The sequence below is a fragment of the Zalophus californianus genome, chromosome 9 (genome assembly GCF_009762305.2).
Source record: "Zalophus californianus isolate mZalCal1 chromosome 9, mZalCal1.pri.v2, whole genome shotgun sequence".
Classification (NCBI taxonomy): Eukaryota; Metazoa; Chordata; class Mammalia; order Carnivora; family Otariidae; genus Zalophus; species Zalophus californianus.
Genome location: NC_045603.1, coordinates 106,076,837 through 106,095,181, shown reverse-complemented (window position 1 = coordinate 106,095,181; position 18,345 = coordinate 106,076,837). Strand labels below are relative to the sequence as shown.

General features: G+C 38.7%; 1 pseudogene; it reads right to left on the bottom strand.

Annotated features, from left to right (window-relative positions):
- LOC113922242 overlaps nt 1-17,314 on the bottom strand; it is a 99,584-nt pseudogene extending 82,270 nt beyond the window's left edge.
- Between the last annotated feature and the right edge of the window lie 1,031 nt (nt 17,315-18,345).

Sequence of the window (18,345 nt, the reverse complement as noted above, 5' to 3'; positions counted from 1 at the left end):
GCTCTGATCTTTATTATTTCTCTTCTGCTGGGTTTAGGCTTTATTTGCTCTTCTTTCTCCAGCTCCTTTAGGTGTAGGGTTAGGTTGTGTATTTGAGACCTTTCTTGTTTCTTGAGAAAGGCTACTATTGCTATATATTTTCCTCTCAGGACTGCCTTTGCTGTATCCCAAAGATTTTGAACAGTTGTGTTTTCATTTTCATTGGTTTCCATGAATTTTTTTAATTCTTTAATTTCCTGGTTGACCCATTCCTTCTTTAGTAGGATGCTCTTTAGCCTCCATGTATTTGAGTTCGTTCCAACTTTCCTCTTGTGATTGAGTTCTAGTTTCAAAGCATTGTGGTCTAAAAATATGCAGGGAATAGTCCCAATCTTTTGGTACTGGTTGAGATCTGATTTGTGACCTAGGATGTGATCAATTCTGGAAAATGTTCCATGGGCACTAGCGAAGAATGTGTATTCCGTTGTTTTGGGATGGAATGTTCTGAATATGTCTGTGAAGTCCATTTGGTCCAGTGTGTCATTTAAAGCCTTTATTTCCTTGTTGATCTTTTGCTTAGATGATCTGTCCATTTCAGTCAGGGGTGTGTTAAACTCCCTCACTATTATTGTATTGTTGTCGATGTGTTTCTTCTCTTTTGTTATTAATTGCCTTATATAATTGGCTGCTCCCATGTTGGGGCATAGATATTTACAATTGTTAGATCTTCTTGTTGGATAGACCCTTTAAGTAGGATATAGTGTCCTTCCTCATCTCTTATTACAGTTTTTGTTTTAAAATCTAATTTGTCTGATATAAGGATTGCCACCCCAGCTTTCTTTTGGTGTCCATTAGCATGGTAAATGGTTTTCCACCCCCTCACTTTCAATGTGGGGGTGTCTTTGGGTCTAAAATGAGTCTCTTGCAGACAGCATATAGATGGGTCTTGTTTTTTAATCCAATCTGATAGCCTGTTTCTTTTGATTGGGGCATTTAGCCCGTTTACATTCAGGGTAACTATTGAAAGGTATGAATTTAGTGCCATTGTATTGCCTGTAAGGTGACTGTTAACTGTATATTTTCTCTGTTCCTTTCCTTTTTGTTTGTCTTGGAAGCTTTTTATCTCTCCTTCTATTTTGAATGAGAGCCTAGCTGGATATAGTATTCTTGGTTGCATATTTTTCTCGTTTAGTGCTCTGAAGATATGCCAGTTCTTTCTGGCCTACCAGGTCTCTGTGGATAGGTCTGTTGCCAATCTAATGTTTCTACCATTGTAGGTTACATATATCTTCTCCTGAGCTGCTTTCAGGATTTTCTCTTTGTCTCTGAGACTCGTAAGTTTTACTATTAGATGTCGGGGTGTTGACCTATTTTTATTGATTTTAAGAGGGGTTCTCTGTGCCTCCTGGACTTTGATGCCTGTTTCCTTCCTCACATTAGGGAAGTTCTCTGCTATTATTTGCTCCAATATACCTTCCGCCCCTCTCTCTCTTTCTTCTTCTTCTGGGATTCCAATTATTCTAATGTTGTTTCATCTTATCATATCGCTTATCTCTCGAATTCTGCCCTCGTGATCCTCTAGTTGTTTCTCTCTCTTTTTCTCAGCCTCTTTATTTTCCATTATTTGGTCTTCTATATCGCTGATTCTCTCTTCTGCCTCATTTATCCTAGCAGTTAGTGCCCCCGTTTTTTATTGCACCTCATTAATAGCCTTTTTGATTTCGACTTGGTTAGATTTTAGTTCTTTTATTTTTCCAGAAAGTTTCTCTAATGACTTCCACGCTTTTTTCAAGCCCAGCTAGTATCTTTAAAGTCATGATTCTGAACTCTAGTTCCGACGTCGTACTCATATCCGTATTGAGTAGGTCCCTGGCTGATGGTACCACCTCTTGTTCTTTTTGCTGAGGCGATTTTTTTCGTCTTGTCATTTTGTCCAGAGGAGAATATATGAATGAGAGAACAAAATGCTAACAGGTTAACAACGTCCCCAGCAAATATACTGTATTCAAATCAGAAAAGACCTGAAACCAGGGGAAAAGAAAGGGAAAGAAAGAAAAAATAAAGAGAAAAAAACAAAAAGGAAAAGATAAATACAAAAACAGAACAATAGAACAAAACCGAATATGATCAAATATGATCAGGCTAGTGCATAGATCAGTGCCACACAGTAGATTTGGGGCGTATTTTGGTCTGTTAGAAAAAAGTGCCTCCTAAAATTTTAAAGGAAGAAAGACGTATATACGTACAAATTAAGGGTTGATACAATAAAGGGATGGAAGATGACCTTAAAGATGAAAATTATAAAGATTTTATAGAAGGAATTGATATGATAAGAAGTTGTTTGAAAAAAGAAAAAAGAAGATTTAAGAAAAAGAAAAAGAAAGGGAGAGAATGTGATCAGGCAGGAGACTAGAACAAAGCCATACACTAGTGATTTAGGGTATATTTTGATCTGTTGGAAGAAACTGTATCTCAAAATTTCAAAGAGAGAACAACTTATATATATATATATATGCCAAAAATAAGGGTAACTACTATGAAGGGATAAAATATGACTCTAAAAATGAAAAATAAAAAAAAAATTTTAAAAAAGGGATTGATAAGATGTTGGTTGAAAAAGGGAAAAAGAAATATTAAAAAAAAACGTTTAAAAAATTAACTTTGAAAAACTAATGAATCATGGTAAAAAAAAAAAAAAAAGCCATGAATTCTATGTGTAGTATTCCCCTAGCGCTGGAGTTCTCCCGTTCTCCTTGATCGGTAAACTTGGTCTTGGCTTGTTGGCTGTTCGTGCTGATGTTCGTGTTGGCTGATCTTCTGGGGGAGGGGCCTGTTGCTGTGGTTGCCAAATGTCTTTGCCGGTGGAAGAATTGCCCATCCTTGTCGGTCCAGGTTAAGCAAGCTGCTCGGGTTTGCTCTCAGGAGCTTTTGTTCCCTGCAAGCTCTGGTACAGCTTTGGAGGACCAGGGTGAAAATGGTGGCCTCCCAATCTCCACTTAGAGGAGGTGAGAACTCAGGGCCCCGCTCCTCAGTGCGCCCCTAGAGAAAAGCAGTCACTCCTGTGTCCCCAGTCTCCAGCCGCACTCCGCGCTCACCCGGCCTGTGACCGAGTGTTTCTATCTCTGGCACCCGACCCCGTGTGGAGTCTCCAAACCCAGCAGATCCCTGCAGTGCACTCCTGCGCCATTCCTCCCGGGGGAGGGAGGGGAGTCTCCCCAGATCTGCCGCTTGTTGGGTCCCTGCTGGAGGAGTAGTGGCCCGACTTCCAGTAAGTGGTCGCTTCTCTGTTCAGAGAGTTGTTGCTACTCTCTTCTTCAGTCTCCTGTTGAGTTCATAGGTGTTCAGAATGGTTTGATCCCTATTCAGTTGAATTCCTGAGATCAGACGAAAGCCAGGTCTACTACTCCTCCACCATCTTGCTCCGCCCCCCCATCAGTTGGTACTTAACTGTAGTTATCCAAACTGCAATGGTAAGAGAAAATCATCCCCAAGACTCCTTTCACTTCTGACACCTATTACAAATTTGAAGGATTCCCAAAATAAATCTTTCTAGCATGACCAGCCCCTACCCTAAGACTATCAAGTGTCTGTACTTCTCTTTTTTAATGGGGTCTTTGCCTGGTTTTGGGGTCAAAGTAATGCTGGCTTCATAGAAGAAGTTTGGAAGTTTCCTTCTGTTTCTACTTTTTGAAATTGCTTAAGAAGAATAGGTATTATTTCTTCTTTGAATGGTAGAATTCCCCTAGGAATACATCAGGGCCCTGGACTCTTGTATTTTGGGAAATTTTTGATATTGCTCCAAATTCATTACTGGTTATTTGTCTCTTCAGATTGTCAATTTCTTCCTCTTTCAGTTTGTAGTTTATAGGTCTCCAGGAAGGTATCCATTTCTTCTAGGTTGCTTAATTTGTTGGCATATTGTTGCTGGTAATAATTTCTAGCAACTGTTTGTATGTCTTGGTGTTAGTTCTGATCTCTCCCTTTTCATTCATAATTTTATTAACTTGGGTCCCTTCTCTTCTTTTGGATAGGTCTGGCCAGAGGTTTATTGATCTTATTAATTCTTCAGTGAACCAGCTTCTACTTTTGTTGATCTGCTCTACTGTATTTATGGTTTCTAATTCTTTGATCTCTGCACTTATTTTTATTATCTCTTTTCTCCTGCTTGGTTAAGGTTTTATTTGTTCTTTCTCCAGTTCCTTAAGTTGTAGAGTTAGCTTGTGCATTTGGGATTTTTCTATTTTTTGAATGAGGCTTGGATGGCTATGTATTTCCCCCCTTAAGACTGCCTTTGCAGTATCCCATAGGTTTTGGACTGATGTATTTTTGTTCTCATTGGTTTCCATGAATGTTTGAGCTCTAATTTCCTGGTTGATCCAATAATTCTTTAGCAAGGTGGTCTTTAGCTTCCAAGTGTTTGAATTCCTTCCAAACTCTTCCTTGTGACTGAATTCCAGTTTCAAAGCATTGTGGTATAATAATATGCAGGGAATAATCTCAGTCTTTTGGTATTGGTTGAGACCTGATTTGTGACCTAGTATGTGGTCTATTCTGGAGAAAGTTCCATGTGCATTTGAGAAGAATGAGTATTCTGTTGTTTTAGGGTGGAATGTTCTGTATATATCTATGAAGTCCTTCTGGTCCAGTGTGTCATTCATAGCTCTTGTTTCTTTGTTGATTTTCTGTTTAGATGATCTGTCTATTTCTGAGAGTGGAGTGTTGAGATTTCCTACTATTGAAGTAATTATCAATATGTTTCTTTATTTTGGCTAACAGTTGGCATATGTAGTTGGCTGCTCCCATGTTGGTGGCATAGATATTTACAATTGTTAGATTTTCTTGTTGGATAGACCGTTTAAGAATGATATCGTGTCCTTCTGTATCTCTTACTACTCTTTAGCTTCAAGTCTAATTTGTCTGATATGAGAATTGCTACCCCACCTTTCTTTTGAGGTCTGTTGGCATGAAAAATGGTTCTCCATCCCCTCACTCTCAGCCTGGATGTATCTTTAGGTTCAAAATGAGTCTCTGGTAGATAGCATATGGATGCGTCATGTCTTTTTATCCAATATGTAACCACATGCCATTTCATGGGAGCATTTAGGCCGTTCACATTGAGAGTGATTATTGAAAGACGAGTTTATTGTCATCATGTTCCCTGTGAAGTCCTTGCTTGTATAGATTGTCTCTGTAAATTTCTGGTGTATATTACTCTTGGGGGTCTTTCTTCCTTTATAGAATCCCCCTTAATATTTCTTGCAGAGCCAGCTTGGTGGTCACTTATTCTTTCATTTTCTGCTGGTCTTGGAAGCTCCTTGTCTCTGTATCCATTCTGAATGACAGCCTTGGTGGATAAAGTATCCTTGGCTGCATGTTCTTCTCATTTAGTATCCTAAATATGTCTTGCCAGCCCTTTCTGGTTTGCTAAGTCTCTGTGGACAGGTCTGATGTTATTCTGATGTTCCTCTCTCTGTACATAAGAAATCTCTTCCCCCTTGCTGCTTTCAGAGTTGTTTCCTTGGATCTAATAATTGCAAATTGTACTATTATTATTATATCGGGGCATCAGTCTGTTCTCATTAATCTTGGGAGGGGTCTTCTCTGCCTCTTGGACACGAATGCTTGTTTCCTTCCTCAGATTAGGGAAGTTCTCAGCTACGACTTGCTCAAATATATCTTCTAGACCTTTCTCTCCATCCTCTCAGGGATCCCAGTAATTCTGACATTGGAACATTTCATGGTGTCATTAATCTCAGTCTGATCTCTTGGGCTTTAATCTGTTTTACCCAGCTTCCTCAGTTTCCTTCTTTTCTGTCAGTTTATCTTCTGGCTCACTAATTTGTTCTTCTGTCTCATTTACCCCGGCAGTCAGAGTATCCAGTTTAGACTGCATTTCATTCATAGCATTTTTAAGTTCGTCCTGATTAGATCTCATTTCTGCCCTTAGAGATTCTATATTGTCTCTAATATTTTTCTCAAGCCTAGATATCAACTTCATAATTGTTGTTACTCTGAAGTCTATTTCTGACACCCTGTTAATATTCATATCCACTAGATCTGTGGCAGAAGCCACAGTCTCTGAGTCTTTCCTTTGATGAGGATTCCTCCTCTTAGTCATTCTGTTGGGAGGTGGGTGAGGAAATGTACAGAATCAAAATGTTAACCATGACCCAAGCAAGATGCACCTGTTTTATAGGGACCTTAGGCTTGTTGTCCTCTTGTTCTTCCAGCCTGTCTTTCAGTGGGAGGGGCATGCTGCACTATTACTCAGGGGACCCTGCTTGGGCAGAGTTGCCCTGCCCCCTGTGGGGGGGGCGGGTTCAGTGAAAACTTGTTTTTCGGCTTTTGTTCTCTGGTGGCTTTCCCTGGTGGCTTTCCATGTCTCTTCAGAGAGTCAGAACAGAAGTAACTACATCCAAACCTCTGTCAGAACAGAGAGATCACAGTCTGCTCTTCACTGAGCTCTCCAGGACACACAGTCTCTGTTTCTGTCTGTGCTGCTAAAAACCACAGCCTGCCTGGTTGTGAGCCCCACAGCAACACTCCCAGAGGTGGATTCCAGGGCCAGGCACATCTCTGCCCTTTGTGTTTCTAAAACCGTGAGCTGTCCCTGGTTTGCATGCATGCACCTGCAGCTCCTGGATCTTGTCAGGGGGCTGGACTAAAGTCTTTTTCCCGCCACTACTGGTCTGCAAGTTTGTGCCTGGTTCCCAGCACGGAATGCTTTTGCAGTCCAGTGTTATATCACCTTCCCAGCATCAGCTTATGGTGGCTCCCTCCCCCTTCTGAGTTGTGGCTCCATGCTTCATACCTCAAGACTGCCAGAGATATTCTGTTCTAGAGATCCAGATATATATTCTTACATCTTGGGCTAATTTCATGGGTGTTCAGGATGGTTTGATATATATCCAGCTAAATTCAGGGGACTGGTTGAAATAGGGTCTCCTACTCTTTCACCCTCTTAGGATCATAGAATCTTAGAGCTAGAAAAAAACTTCAGTAAGTACAATATAATAATTAATAATGAGATCTCTATAGTCAGTTTAAATCTATTTTCTCACTTTCTAGTTATATGATCTTATGCAGTTACATAAATTATATGTGTTTATTTTTCTCATTTATAAAATGGGGAAACTAATGGTGACTATATCTGAGATTAGATTGTGGTATGGGTAAATAAATTAATTTGTGTAATAACCATAAATCAATGTTTGGGGCACAGTTTTCTCTTTCTGTCTCTATCTTTCTCTGTCTCTTTCTGTCTCTCTATCCATATATATATAATCTTCAGTCACTTTAAGAATTTATATATCATACCTATCTTCATTTCTAACACGAATTAATATTTGATTGTAGATTCCTATAATAATCATTTGCATATATAAAGTTTTTATAATTTGCAAAACATTTTACCTGGGGTAACATTTTTACCTCACAAGGCAGTGTTGTCTCAGGACCCTTGGTGTCACAGAAAGACCTGGGGTGCCTGAGTGTGGCAGAGCTCCCAGGTATCAGAATGGGGAAGCCAGCAGCAGAGACAGAGCCGAGGAATGGGCTCTCAGCTCAGGGTTGCCATAAATCTTGATCTGCACCACAGTCGGGCCACTGCTCTTCCAGCAGGGACCCAACAAGCAACAGATCCAGGGAGACTCCCCTTCCTCCCCAAGAAGAAGCAGTGCGGGAGTGCACTGCAGGGATCTGCTGGGTTTGGAGACTCCACCAGGGTCAAGTGTCAGAGATAGAAATGCTTGGTCACAGGCCGGATGAGCACGGAGTGCAGCCAGAGACGGAGGAGACAGGAGTGATTGACTGCTTTTCTCTAGGGGCTCACTGAGGAACAGGTCTCTGAGTTCTCGGGTCCTCCGGGGTGGAGATCGGGAAGCCGCCATTTTCACTCTCATCCTCCAAAGCTGTATAGAATGCTTGCAGGGAACAAAAGTTCCAGAGAACAAACCCAAGCAAATTACTTAGCCCCAGACCCGGGAAGGACGGAACAATTCTGCCTCCAACAAAAACATTTGGGAACCATGGCAACAGACCCCTCCCCCAGAAGATCAGCAAGAACAGCCAGCCAAGACCAAGTTTACAGATCAATGAGAATGGCAGAACTCCTGTGCTAGGGGAATACTGCACATAGAATTCATGGCTTTTTACCATGATTCTTTAGTCTTTCAAAGTTAATTTTTTTAAGTATCTTGTTTTTTTTAATTTTTACTTTTCCCTTTTTCAACCATCTGATGAATCCCTTTTTTAAAAAAACATTTTTATTTTTCATTTTTAGAGTCATATTCTATCCCTTCATAGTAGTTACCCTTATTTTTGGCATATATATATAAGTTGTTCTCTCTTTAAATTTTGGGATACAGTTTCTTCTAACAGATCAAAATATACCCTAAATCTCTAGCATATGGCTTTGTTCTAGGCTGCTTCCTGATCACATTCTCTCCCTTTTTCTTCCTTTTTTTAAAATCCTCTCTTTTCTTTTTTAAACCAACTTCTTATCAAATCCTTTTATAAAATTTTTTATAATTTTCATCTTTACAGTCATATTCCATCCCTTCATTGTATTAACCCTTATTTTTGTACATATATAAGTTTTTCTTTCTTTAAAATTTTGGGAGGCACTTTTTTCTAACAGGGAAATAGACGTAAAATCTAGTGGGTGGCACTGATCTATGTACCAACCTGTTCATATTTGATCATATTCTGTTTTTTGTTGTTGTTTTGTTCTGTTTTTGTTTGTTTTCATCTTTTTCTTTTTCTTTCTATTCTTTCTTTTTTCTTCCTTTCCCTTTCTTTTCCCCGGTTTCAGGTCTTTTCTGATTTGTTTAGAGTATATTTTCTGGGGACGTTGTTACCCTGGTAACATTTTGTTCTCATTCATCTATTCTCCTCTGGACAAAATGACAAGACGGAAAAAATCACCCCAACAAAAAGAATGAGAGGCAGTACCACTGCCAGGGACCTACTCAATACAGACATTAGTAAGATGTTGGAACTAGACTTCAGAAGGATGATTTTAAAAATACTAGCTGGGCTTGAAAAAAGCATGGAAGTTATTAGAGAAACCCTTTCTGGAGAAATAAAAGAACTAAAATCTAACCAAGTCGAAATCAAAAAGTCTATTAATGAGGTGCAATCAAAAATGGAGACACTAACTGCTAGGATAAATGAAGCAGAAGAGAGAATCAGTGATATAGAAGACCAAATGATGGAAAATAAAGAGGCTGAGAAAAAGAGAGAGAAACAACTACTGGATAATGAGGGCAGAATTCGAGAGATAAGTGATACTGTAAGACAAAACAATATAGAATAACTGGGATCCCAGAAGAAGAAGATGAGAGAGAAGGTATAAGGAGCAAATTATAGCAGAGAATTTCCATAATTTGGGGAAGGAAAAAGGTATGAAAATCCAGGAGGCACAGGGTTCCCCCAGAAAATCAATAAAAATAGGTCAACACCTCAACATCTAATAGTAAAAATTACAACTCTCAGAGACAAGAAGAAAATCCTGAAAGCAGCTCGGGACAAGACATCTGTAACCTACAATGGTAGAAACATTAGATTGGCAGTGGATCTATCCACAGAGAACTAGCAGGCCAGAAAGGACTGGCATGATATCTTCAGAGCATTAAATGAGAAAAATATGCAGCCAAGAATACTATATCCAGCTAGGCTGTCATTGAAAATAGAAAGAGAGATAAAAAGCTTCTAAGACAAACAAAAACTAAAAGAATTTGCAAACACCAAAACAGCCCTATGAGAAATATTGAAAGGGGTCCTCTAAGCACAGAGAGAGCCTAAAAGTAACATAGACCAGAAAGGAATAGAGACAATATACAGTAACAGTCTATTTACAGGCAACGCAATGGCACTAAATTAATATCTTTCAGTAGTTACCCTGTATGTAAATGGGCTAAATGCCCCAATCAAAAGACAGAGGCTATCAGATTGGTGAAAAACACAAGACCCATCAATATGCTGTCTACAAGAGACTCATTTTATACACAAAGACACCTCCAGATTGAAAATGAGGGGGTGGAAAACCATTTACCATGGTAATGGACACCAAAAGAAAGCTGGGGTGGCAGTCCTTATATCAGACAAATTAGATTTTAAACCAAAGACTATAATAAGAGATGAGGAAGGACACTATATCATACTCAAAGGGTCTATCCAACAAGAAGATCTAACAATTGTAAATATCTATGCCCCTAACATGGGAGCAGCCAATTATATAAGGCAATAATAACAAAAGCAAAGAAACACATCGACAACAAAAAATAATAGTAGGGGACCTTAACACCCCCCTCGCTGAAATGGACAGATCATCTAAGCAAAATATCAACAAAGAAATAAAGACTTTAAATGACACACTGGACTAAATGGACTTCACAGATATATTCAGAACATTCCATCCCAAAGCAACAAAATACACATTCTTCTCTAGTGCCCACGGAACATTCTCCAGAATAGATCACATCCTAGGTCACAAATCAGGTTTCAACCGGTACCAAAATATTGGGATCATTCCCTACATATATTCAGACCACAGTGCTTTGAAACTGGAACTCAACCACAAGAGAAAGGCGGAAAGAACTCAAATACATGGAGGCTAAAAAGCATCCTACTAAACAATGAATGGGTCAACCAGGAAATGAAAGAAGAATTGAAAATATTGGTGGAAACACATGAAAATGAAAACACAACTGTTCAAAATTGTTATGCAGCAAAGGTGGTCCTAAAAGGAAAGTATAGCAATACAAGCCTTTCTGTAGAAACAAGAAAGGTGTCAAATACACAACCTAACCCTACACCTAAAGGAGCTGGAGAAAGAACAACAAATAAAGCCCAAATCCAGCAGGAGAAGAGAAATAATAAAGATCAAAGCATATTAATGAAATAGAGACCAAAAGAACAGTAGAACAGATCAACGAACAAGGAGCTGGTTCTTCGAAAGAATTAATAAGATTGATAAAACCCTGGCTAGACTTATGAAAAGAAAAGAGAAAGGACCCCAAAAAATAAAATCATGAAAAAAAGAAGAGCGATCACAACAAACATGAAAGAAATACAAACAATTATAAGAACATATTATGAGAAACTACATGCTAGCAAATTAGATAATCTGGTAGAAATGGATGCATTCCTAGAGAGGTATAAACTACCAAAACTGAAACAGGAAGAAATAGAAAACCTGAACAGACCCATAACCAGTAAGGAAATTGAAGCAGTCATCAAAAATCTCCCAACAAACAACAGCCCAGGGCCAAATGGCTTCCCAGGGGAATTCTACCAAACATTTCAAGAACAATTAATACTTATTCTTCTGAAACTGTTCCAAAAAATAGAAATAGAAGGAAAACTTCCAAACTCGTTTTATGAGGCCACCATTACCTTGATCCCCAAACCAGACAAAGACCTCATCAAAAAGGAGAATTACAGACCAATATCCTTGATTAACATGGATGCAAAAATTCTCACCAAAATACTAGCCAATAAGATCCAACAGTACATTAAAAGGATTATTCACCACAACCAAGTGGAACTTATCCCAGGGCTGAAAGTTTGGTTCAACATCCACAAGTCAATGTGATACAATACATTAATAAAAGAAAGAACAAGAATCATATGATCCTCTCAATTCATGCAGAAAAAGCATTTGACAAGTACAGCATTCTTTCTTGATTAAAACTCTTCATAGTGTAGGGATAGAGGGTACATACCTCAATATCATAAAAGCCATCTATGAAAAACCCACAGCAAATTTCATTCTCAATGGGGAAAAACTGAGAGCTTTCCACCTAAGGCCAGGAACACGGCAGGGATGTCCACTATCACCACTGCTATTCCACATAGTAGTAGAAGTCCTAGCCTCAGCAATCAGACAACAAAAAGAAATAAAAGTCATCCGAATCAGCAAAGAAGAAGTCAAACGTCACTGTTTGCAGATGATATACTCTATGTGGAAAACCCAAAAGACTCCACCCCAAAACTGCTAGAACTCATACAGGAGTTCAGTAAAGTGGCAGCATATAAAATCAATGCACAGAAATCAGTGACATTTCTATACACCAACAACAAGACAGAAGAAAGAGATATTAAGGAGTCCATCCCATTTACAGGTGCACCCAAAACCATAAGATACCTAGGAAAAAAAATCTAACCAAGGAGGTAAAGGATCTGTACTAAGAAAACTATAGAATACTAAGGAAAGAAATTGAGGAGGACACAAAGAAATGGAAAAAACTTCCATGCTCATGGATTGGAAAAACAAATATTTTGAAAATGTCTATGCTACCTAGAGCAATGTACACATTTAATGCAATCCCTATCAAAATATCATCCATTTTTTCAAGGAAATGGAACAACTAATCCTAAAATTTGTATGTAACCAGAAAAGACCCCAAATAGCCAGAGGAATGTTGAAAAAGAAAAGCAAACCTGGTGGCATCAGAATTCTGGACTTCAAGTTTTGTTACAAAGCTGTCATCATCAAGACAGTATGGTACTGGCACAAAAACAGACACATAGATCAATGGAACAAAATAGAGAGCCCACAAATAGAACCTCAATTCTATGGTCAACTAATCTTCCACAAAGCAGGAAAGCATGTCCAATGGAAAAAAGAGTCTCTTCAACAAATGGTGTTGGGAAATTTGGACAGCCACATGCAGAAGAATGAAAGTGGACCATTTCTTTACACCACACACAAAAATAGACTCGAAATGGATGAAAAACCTCAATGTGAGACAGGAATCTATCAAAATCCATGAGAAGAACAGAGGCAGCAATCTCTTCAACCTCAACTGCAGCAACTTCTTCCTAGACACATCACCAAAGGCAAGAGAATCAAGGGCAAATATGAACTATTGGGACGTCATCAAGATAAAAAGCTCTTGCACAGTAAAGGAAACAGTCAACAAAACCAAAAGACAACCAACAGAATGGGAGAAGATATTTACAAATGACATATCAGATAAAGGGCTAGTAACAAAATCTATAAAGAACTTACCGTACTCAACACCCAAAGAACAAATGATCCAATCAAGAAATGGGTAGAAGACATGAACAGACATTTTTCCAAAAAGACATCCAATTGGTCAACAGACACATGAAAAAGTGTCAACATCAGTCGGCATCAGAGAAATACAAATCAAAACCTCAATGAGATACCACCTCACACCAGTCAGAATGCAAGTCAGGAAATGACAGATGTTGGCAGGGATGGGGAGAAAAGGGAACCCTCCTACACTGTTGATGGGAATGCAAGCTGGTACAACCACTCTGGAAAACAGTATGGAGGTTCCTCAAAAAGTTGAAAATAGAGCTACCCTACGACCCAGCAATTGCACTACTAGGTATTTACCCCGAAGATACAAAGGTAGGGACCTGAAGGGATACATGCACCCCGGTGTTTATAACAGCAATGTCCACAATAGCCAAACCATGGAAAGAGTCAATATATTCATCGACAGGTGAATGGATAAAGAAGATGTGGTATATATATATATATATATATATAATGGAATATTATGCAACCATCAAAAGGAATGAAATTTTGCCATTTGAAATGATGTGAATGGAACTGGAGGGTACTATGCCGAGGAAGAAAGTCAATCAGAGAAAGATATGTATCATATGATCTCACTGATATGAGGAATTCTTAATCTCAGGAAATAAACTGAGGGCTGCTGGAGTGGTGGGGGTGGAAGGGATGGGGTGGCTGGGTAATAGACATTAGGGAGGGTATGTGCTATGGTAAGTGCTGTGAATTGTGTAAGACTGTTGAATCACAGACCTGTACCTCTGAAACAAAAAATACATTATATATTTAGAAAAAGAAGAAGATATTAGGAAGGGAAAAATGGAGCAGGGGAACTCGGAGGGGGAGATGAGCCATGAGAGACTATGGACTCTAAAAAACAAACTGAGGGTTCTAGAGGGGAGGGGGTGGGGGATGGGTTAGCCTGGAAATGGGTATTAAAGAGAACACGTACTGAATGGAGCACTGGGTGTTATATGCAAACAATGAATCATGGAACACTACATCAAAAACTAATGATGTAATGTATGGTGATTAATATAACATAATAAAATAAAAAAATAAATTAAGTAAAATAAAAAGGGGTAGTATCCAAAATCTATAAATAACTTCTCAAACTCAACACCCAAAGAACAAATAATCCAATCAAGAAATGGGCAGAAGGCATGAACAGACATTTCTGCAAAGATATCCAAGTGGCCAACAGACACATTAAAAAGTGTTCAACATCACTCGGCATCAGGGAAATATAAATCAAAACCCCAGTGAGATACCACCTCACACCAGTCCGATGCAAGTCAAGAAAGGACAGATGTTGGTGGGGATGTGGAGAAAGGGGAACCCTCCTACACTGTTGGTGGGAATGCAAGCTGGTGCATCCACTCTGGAAAACAGTATGGAGGTTCCTCACAAAGTTGAAAACAGAGCTACGCTACAACCCAGCAATTGCACTACTGGGTATTTACCCCAAAGATACAAATACAGTGACTTGAAAGGGTTCGTGCACCCCAATATTTATAGCAGCAATGTCCACAATAGCCAAACTATGGAAAGAGCCAAGATGTCCATCAATAGATGAATGGATAAAGAAGATTTGGTATATTATATATATATACACAATGGAATATTATGCAGCCATCCAAAAAACCGAAATTTTGCCATTTGCAATGTTGTGGATGGAACTAGAGGGTATTATGTTAAGCGAAATAAGTCAATCAGAGAAAGACAAGTGTCATATGATCTCGCTGATATGAGGAATTTGAGAAATAAGACAGAGGAGCATAGGGGAAGGGAGGAAAAAATGAAACAAGATGAAACCAGAGAGACTCAATCTCAGGAAACAAACTGAGGGTTGCTGGAGTGGTGGGGGGTGGGAGGGATTGGGTGGCTGGATGATGGACATTGGGGAGGGTATGTGCTATGGTGAGGGCTGTGAATTGTGTAAGACTGCTGAATCACAGACCTGTACCTCTGAAACAAATAATACATTATATGTTAAAGAAGAAGAAGAAGAAGAAGAAGAAGAAGAAGAAGAAGAAGAAGAAGAAGAAGAAGAAGAAGAAGAAGAAGAAGAAGAAGAAGAAGAAGATGATAGTAGGAAGGGAAAAATAAAGGGGGGCAAATTGGAGTGGGAGATGAATCATGAGAGACTATGGACTCTGAGAAACAAACTGAGGGTTTTAGAGGGGAGGGGTTGGGGCGATGGGTTAGCCCGGTGTTGGGTATTAAAGAGGGCATGTATTCCATGGAGCACTGGGTGTTATATGCAAACAATGAATTATGGAACACTACATCAAAAACTAATGATGTATGGCGACTAAGATAACATAATAAAATTAAATTAAAATTTTTTTTCTAGGATATTACCTCTGAAAGTAGCACTAACTTATTTAATTGGTATGTAATAGATATCTTCAATAATTTCCACCCTATAAATTTACATAAATAATCCCAATACTGCTTTAGCCTAATAGGTCACAGCTGGTTAACCATCATTAAAAATTCCCTGACATGGACTGACAAAATGTTTTAAGCCCAGGAGTCAACTCTGATCTATTTTTATCTGATGCTTAGAAGAATGCATTGAAATAATATTCTATGAGAGCTCTTTAAAAAAAGAAGAAAAATTATTAACACCCTTAGGTTATTTTAAAAATTAAATACTTATGAAATGTTTAGAACAAGTAATGTTTAGAACATGGTAAGCACACACTGTGTGTTCTATCACTGTTATCAACAGTGGACTTTCCTGTTCCACATTAAAAATCTACCCTGATTGTCCCAGTTTAAATAAAACATCTCCTTTGCGGTTGTAGCGTAGCTCTATTTTCAACTTTGTGAGAAAACACCATACTCTTTTCCAGAGTGGCTGCACCAGCTTGCATTCCCACCAACAATGTAGGAGGGTTCCCCTTTCTCCGAAATTTAGAGGACTTCACCTATCTTTTAAAAATATATTTAATGTCTAGAAAATTATATCCAGGGATGCCTGGGTGGCTCAGTCAATTAAGCATCTGCCTGTAGCTCAGGCCATGATCCCAGGGTCCTGGGATGGATCCCACATCAGGCTGCCTGCTCGGTGAGGAGTCTGCTTCTCCCTCTCCCTCTGCAGCTCCCCCTGCTTGTGCTCTCTCTCTCTGTCAAATAAATAAATAAATAAATAAAATATTTTTTAAAAACTATATCCACTTGTTTGATTTAATAAGTATCTAATTTGGGGTGCTTGGGTGGCTCAGTCATTAAGTATCCAACTCTTGGTTTTGGCTTAGGTCATGATCTCATGGCGGTCATAGGATCGAGCCCCACAACTGGCCCTGAGCTCAAAGTGAAGTCTGCTTCAGATTCTCTCTCCCTCTCCCTCCCACTCACCCTCTTTTTCTCTCTCGAATAAATAAAATAAGAATCTAATTTAACTAGTTTAATTAGTGACTTCCAAACCTATATCTCCAGATTAAAATTATCTTCTGAAATGAATATACACTTCTAAAGTTGTAGATATATCCATATGTGTATTTCATAAGATCCTAAAGTCATCAAGCCCTAAGTTTAACTCATTTGAATCTCTTTCAATTTCTCTCTCCACCTCTTTAAAGTTGTTCTTTTTATGTCAGAAAATGATGTCACCATCCACCCAGGTTTCCAGAATAAAAGGTTTTGAGTTATCATCTAGTTCTACCCCTACCAACACCCTACCAACACACACTGCATACTTTTGGCCTATCCCTTCTACCACCACTTCTTTGATTACTTGAATCAAAGTCTTCATTTTTTTCTCACCAGAGATATCAACTGTCTCCAAATATTTTTTACTTGATACTAATCTATCCCATAGTTGATCAGATCTTCAATTGACTCAAGCATTTGAAACCTTCCTTCATAACTTACTAGCTTTGAGAACTTGGTAAAAGTATTTGATGTTCCTCTGCTTTAATTTCCTCATCACTAAAAGTGGGAAAAAATAGTAATTAACTTCCAAGGTGGCTGTGAGAATCAAATGAGTTGATATGTTAGAAGGCATCAAAAACTGAGTGACTGTCACATGGAAAGTGTTATTATTACTGCTCATCCAAAAGGAAATGCATTTAAAAATTGATGGAGTTTCATATAATTCAAAGAACAGATAAGTAAGTCTCAGGAAAGACAAATGTCAATTGAAGTTCTGTCAACAGGAATATATGGACTTTCCTGTTCCACATTAAAAATCCACCCTGATTGTCCCAGTTTAAATAAAATATCTCCTTTGGGATTGAGCAGCCGTACCTGGGAAGGGGAATTACCAATGAGAGCCATGGTCACTAAGAGCTCACTTTGTCATTACCAAAAAATAGCAGTCCTGGCAAACCAGGTAGGCATCCCAAAATCTATAACTACCTTGAAAAATTTGAGTAAGGAAAATTAGGTGCTATTTATTAAAATGTTATAAAAAGGGTATATTTAAATAATGCTTGGTAGAGCCTGCCCAGTGTGAAGGTTAAATTGATTCCATGTCAGTGTGATATTTAAAGTTATAAAGAAGTGCACCCCCAAAATACCCATGATTATTGAAGATTAGACTTTCTGATATAAAGATATCATTAGAGCCACAATATGTAAAAAGCTAGGAAATTGGTCAATCTCATCCTAACCACACACACACACACACACACACACACACACAGCTGAACAAACAGAATTGATGGTTTTCTAGTACCCATCAGAGAATTGAGGTCACAATGAAAACAACCCCAACTCTGGAAAGACAGGTGAATTCATAGTTACAACCAACACATACTTACCTAAAGAAGAAGTTACTGGTGCCAGAAAGTGATAGGAAAACTTAAATGGTAACTTTTATGAATTAATGGAAGTTGAGAGTGGACTAGCTTCAAGGAAGACTCCTGAGGGACAGATTCTAAGGGATTCTCCAACCTTCAAAAGTTTTATCTCCAGAAATCTCACCAGACTGTCATGAAGAAGAGCCAACTAAAATGCCATCATGGCTCTGACAGAGAGGGGAAAAGGAATCCTCTTGAAAATTTCCCAGAACATTCTCCAGGGAAGACTTTTCATAGTTCCATCAGACTTAGGGGAAAGGCATTGCCCTGACTCTAGGCCCTCTTAAGCTTCCTAGCCTACCTAGGGGGTTGAAGGGAGAATTAAGAAACACTTTTGGAGATCACAGCCCTGAGAAAAATGCCACCAGGAGATTGAACTTTAATTACAATATTATAGAGTGTTTACCACATACTGACAGGGCTATAGTGTAAAAACAGTGGATTACAGATGACAGCACCATAAAATTTATGCTCTATCTCAGGATGAATTCTTAGGGAAACTCAAAG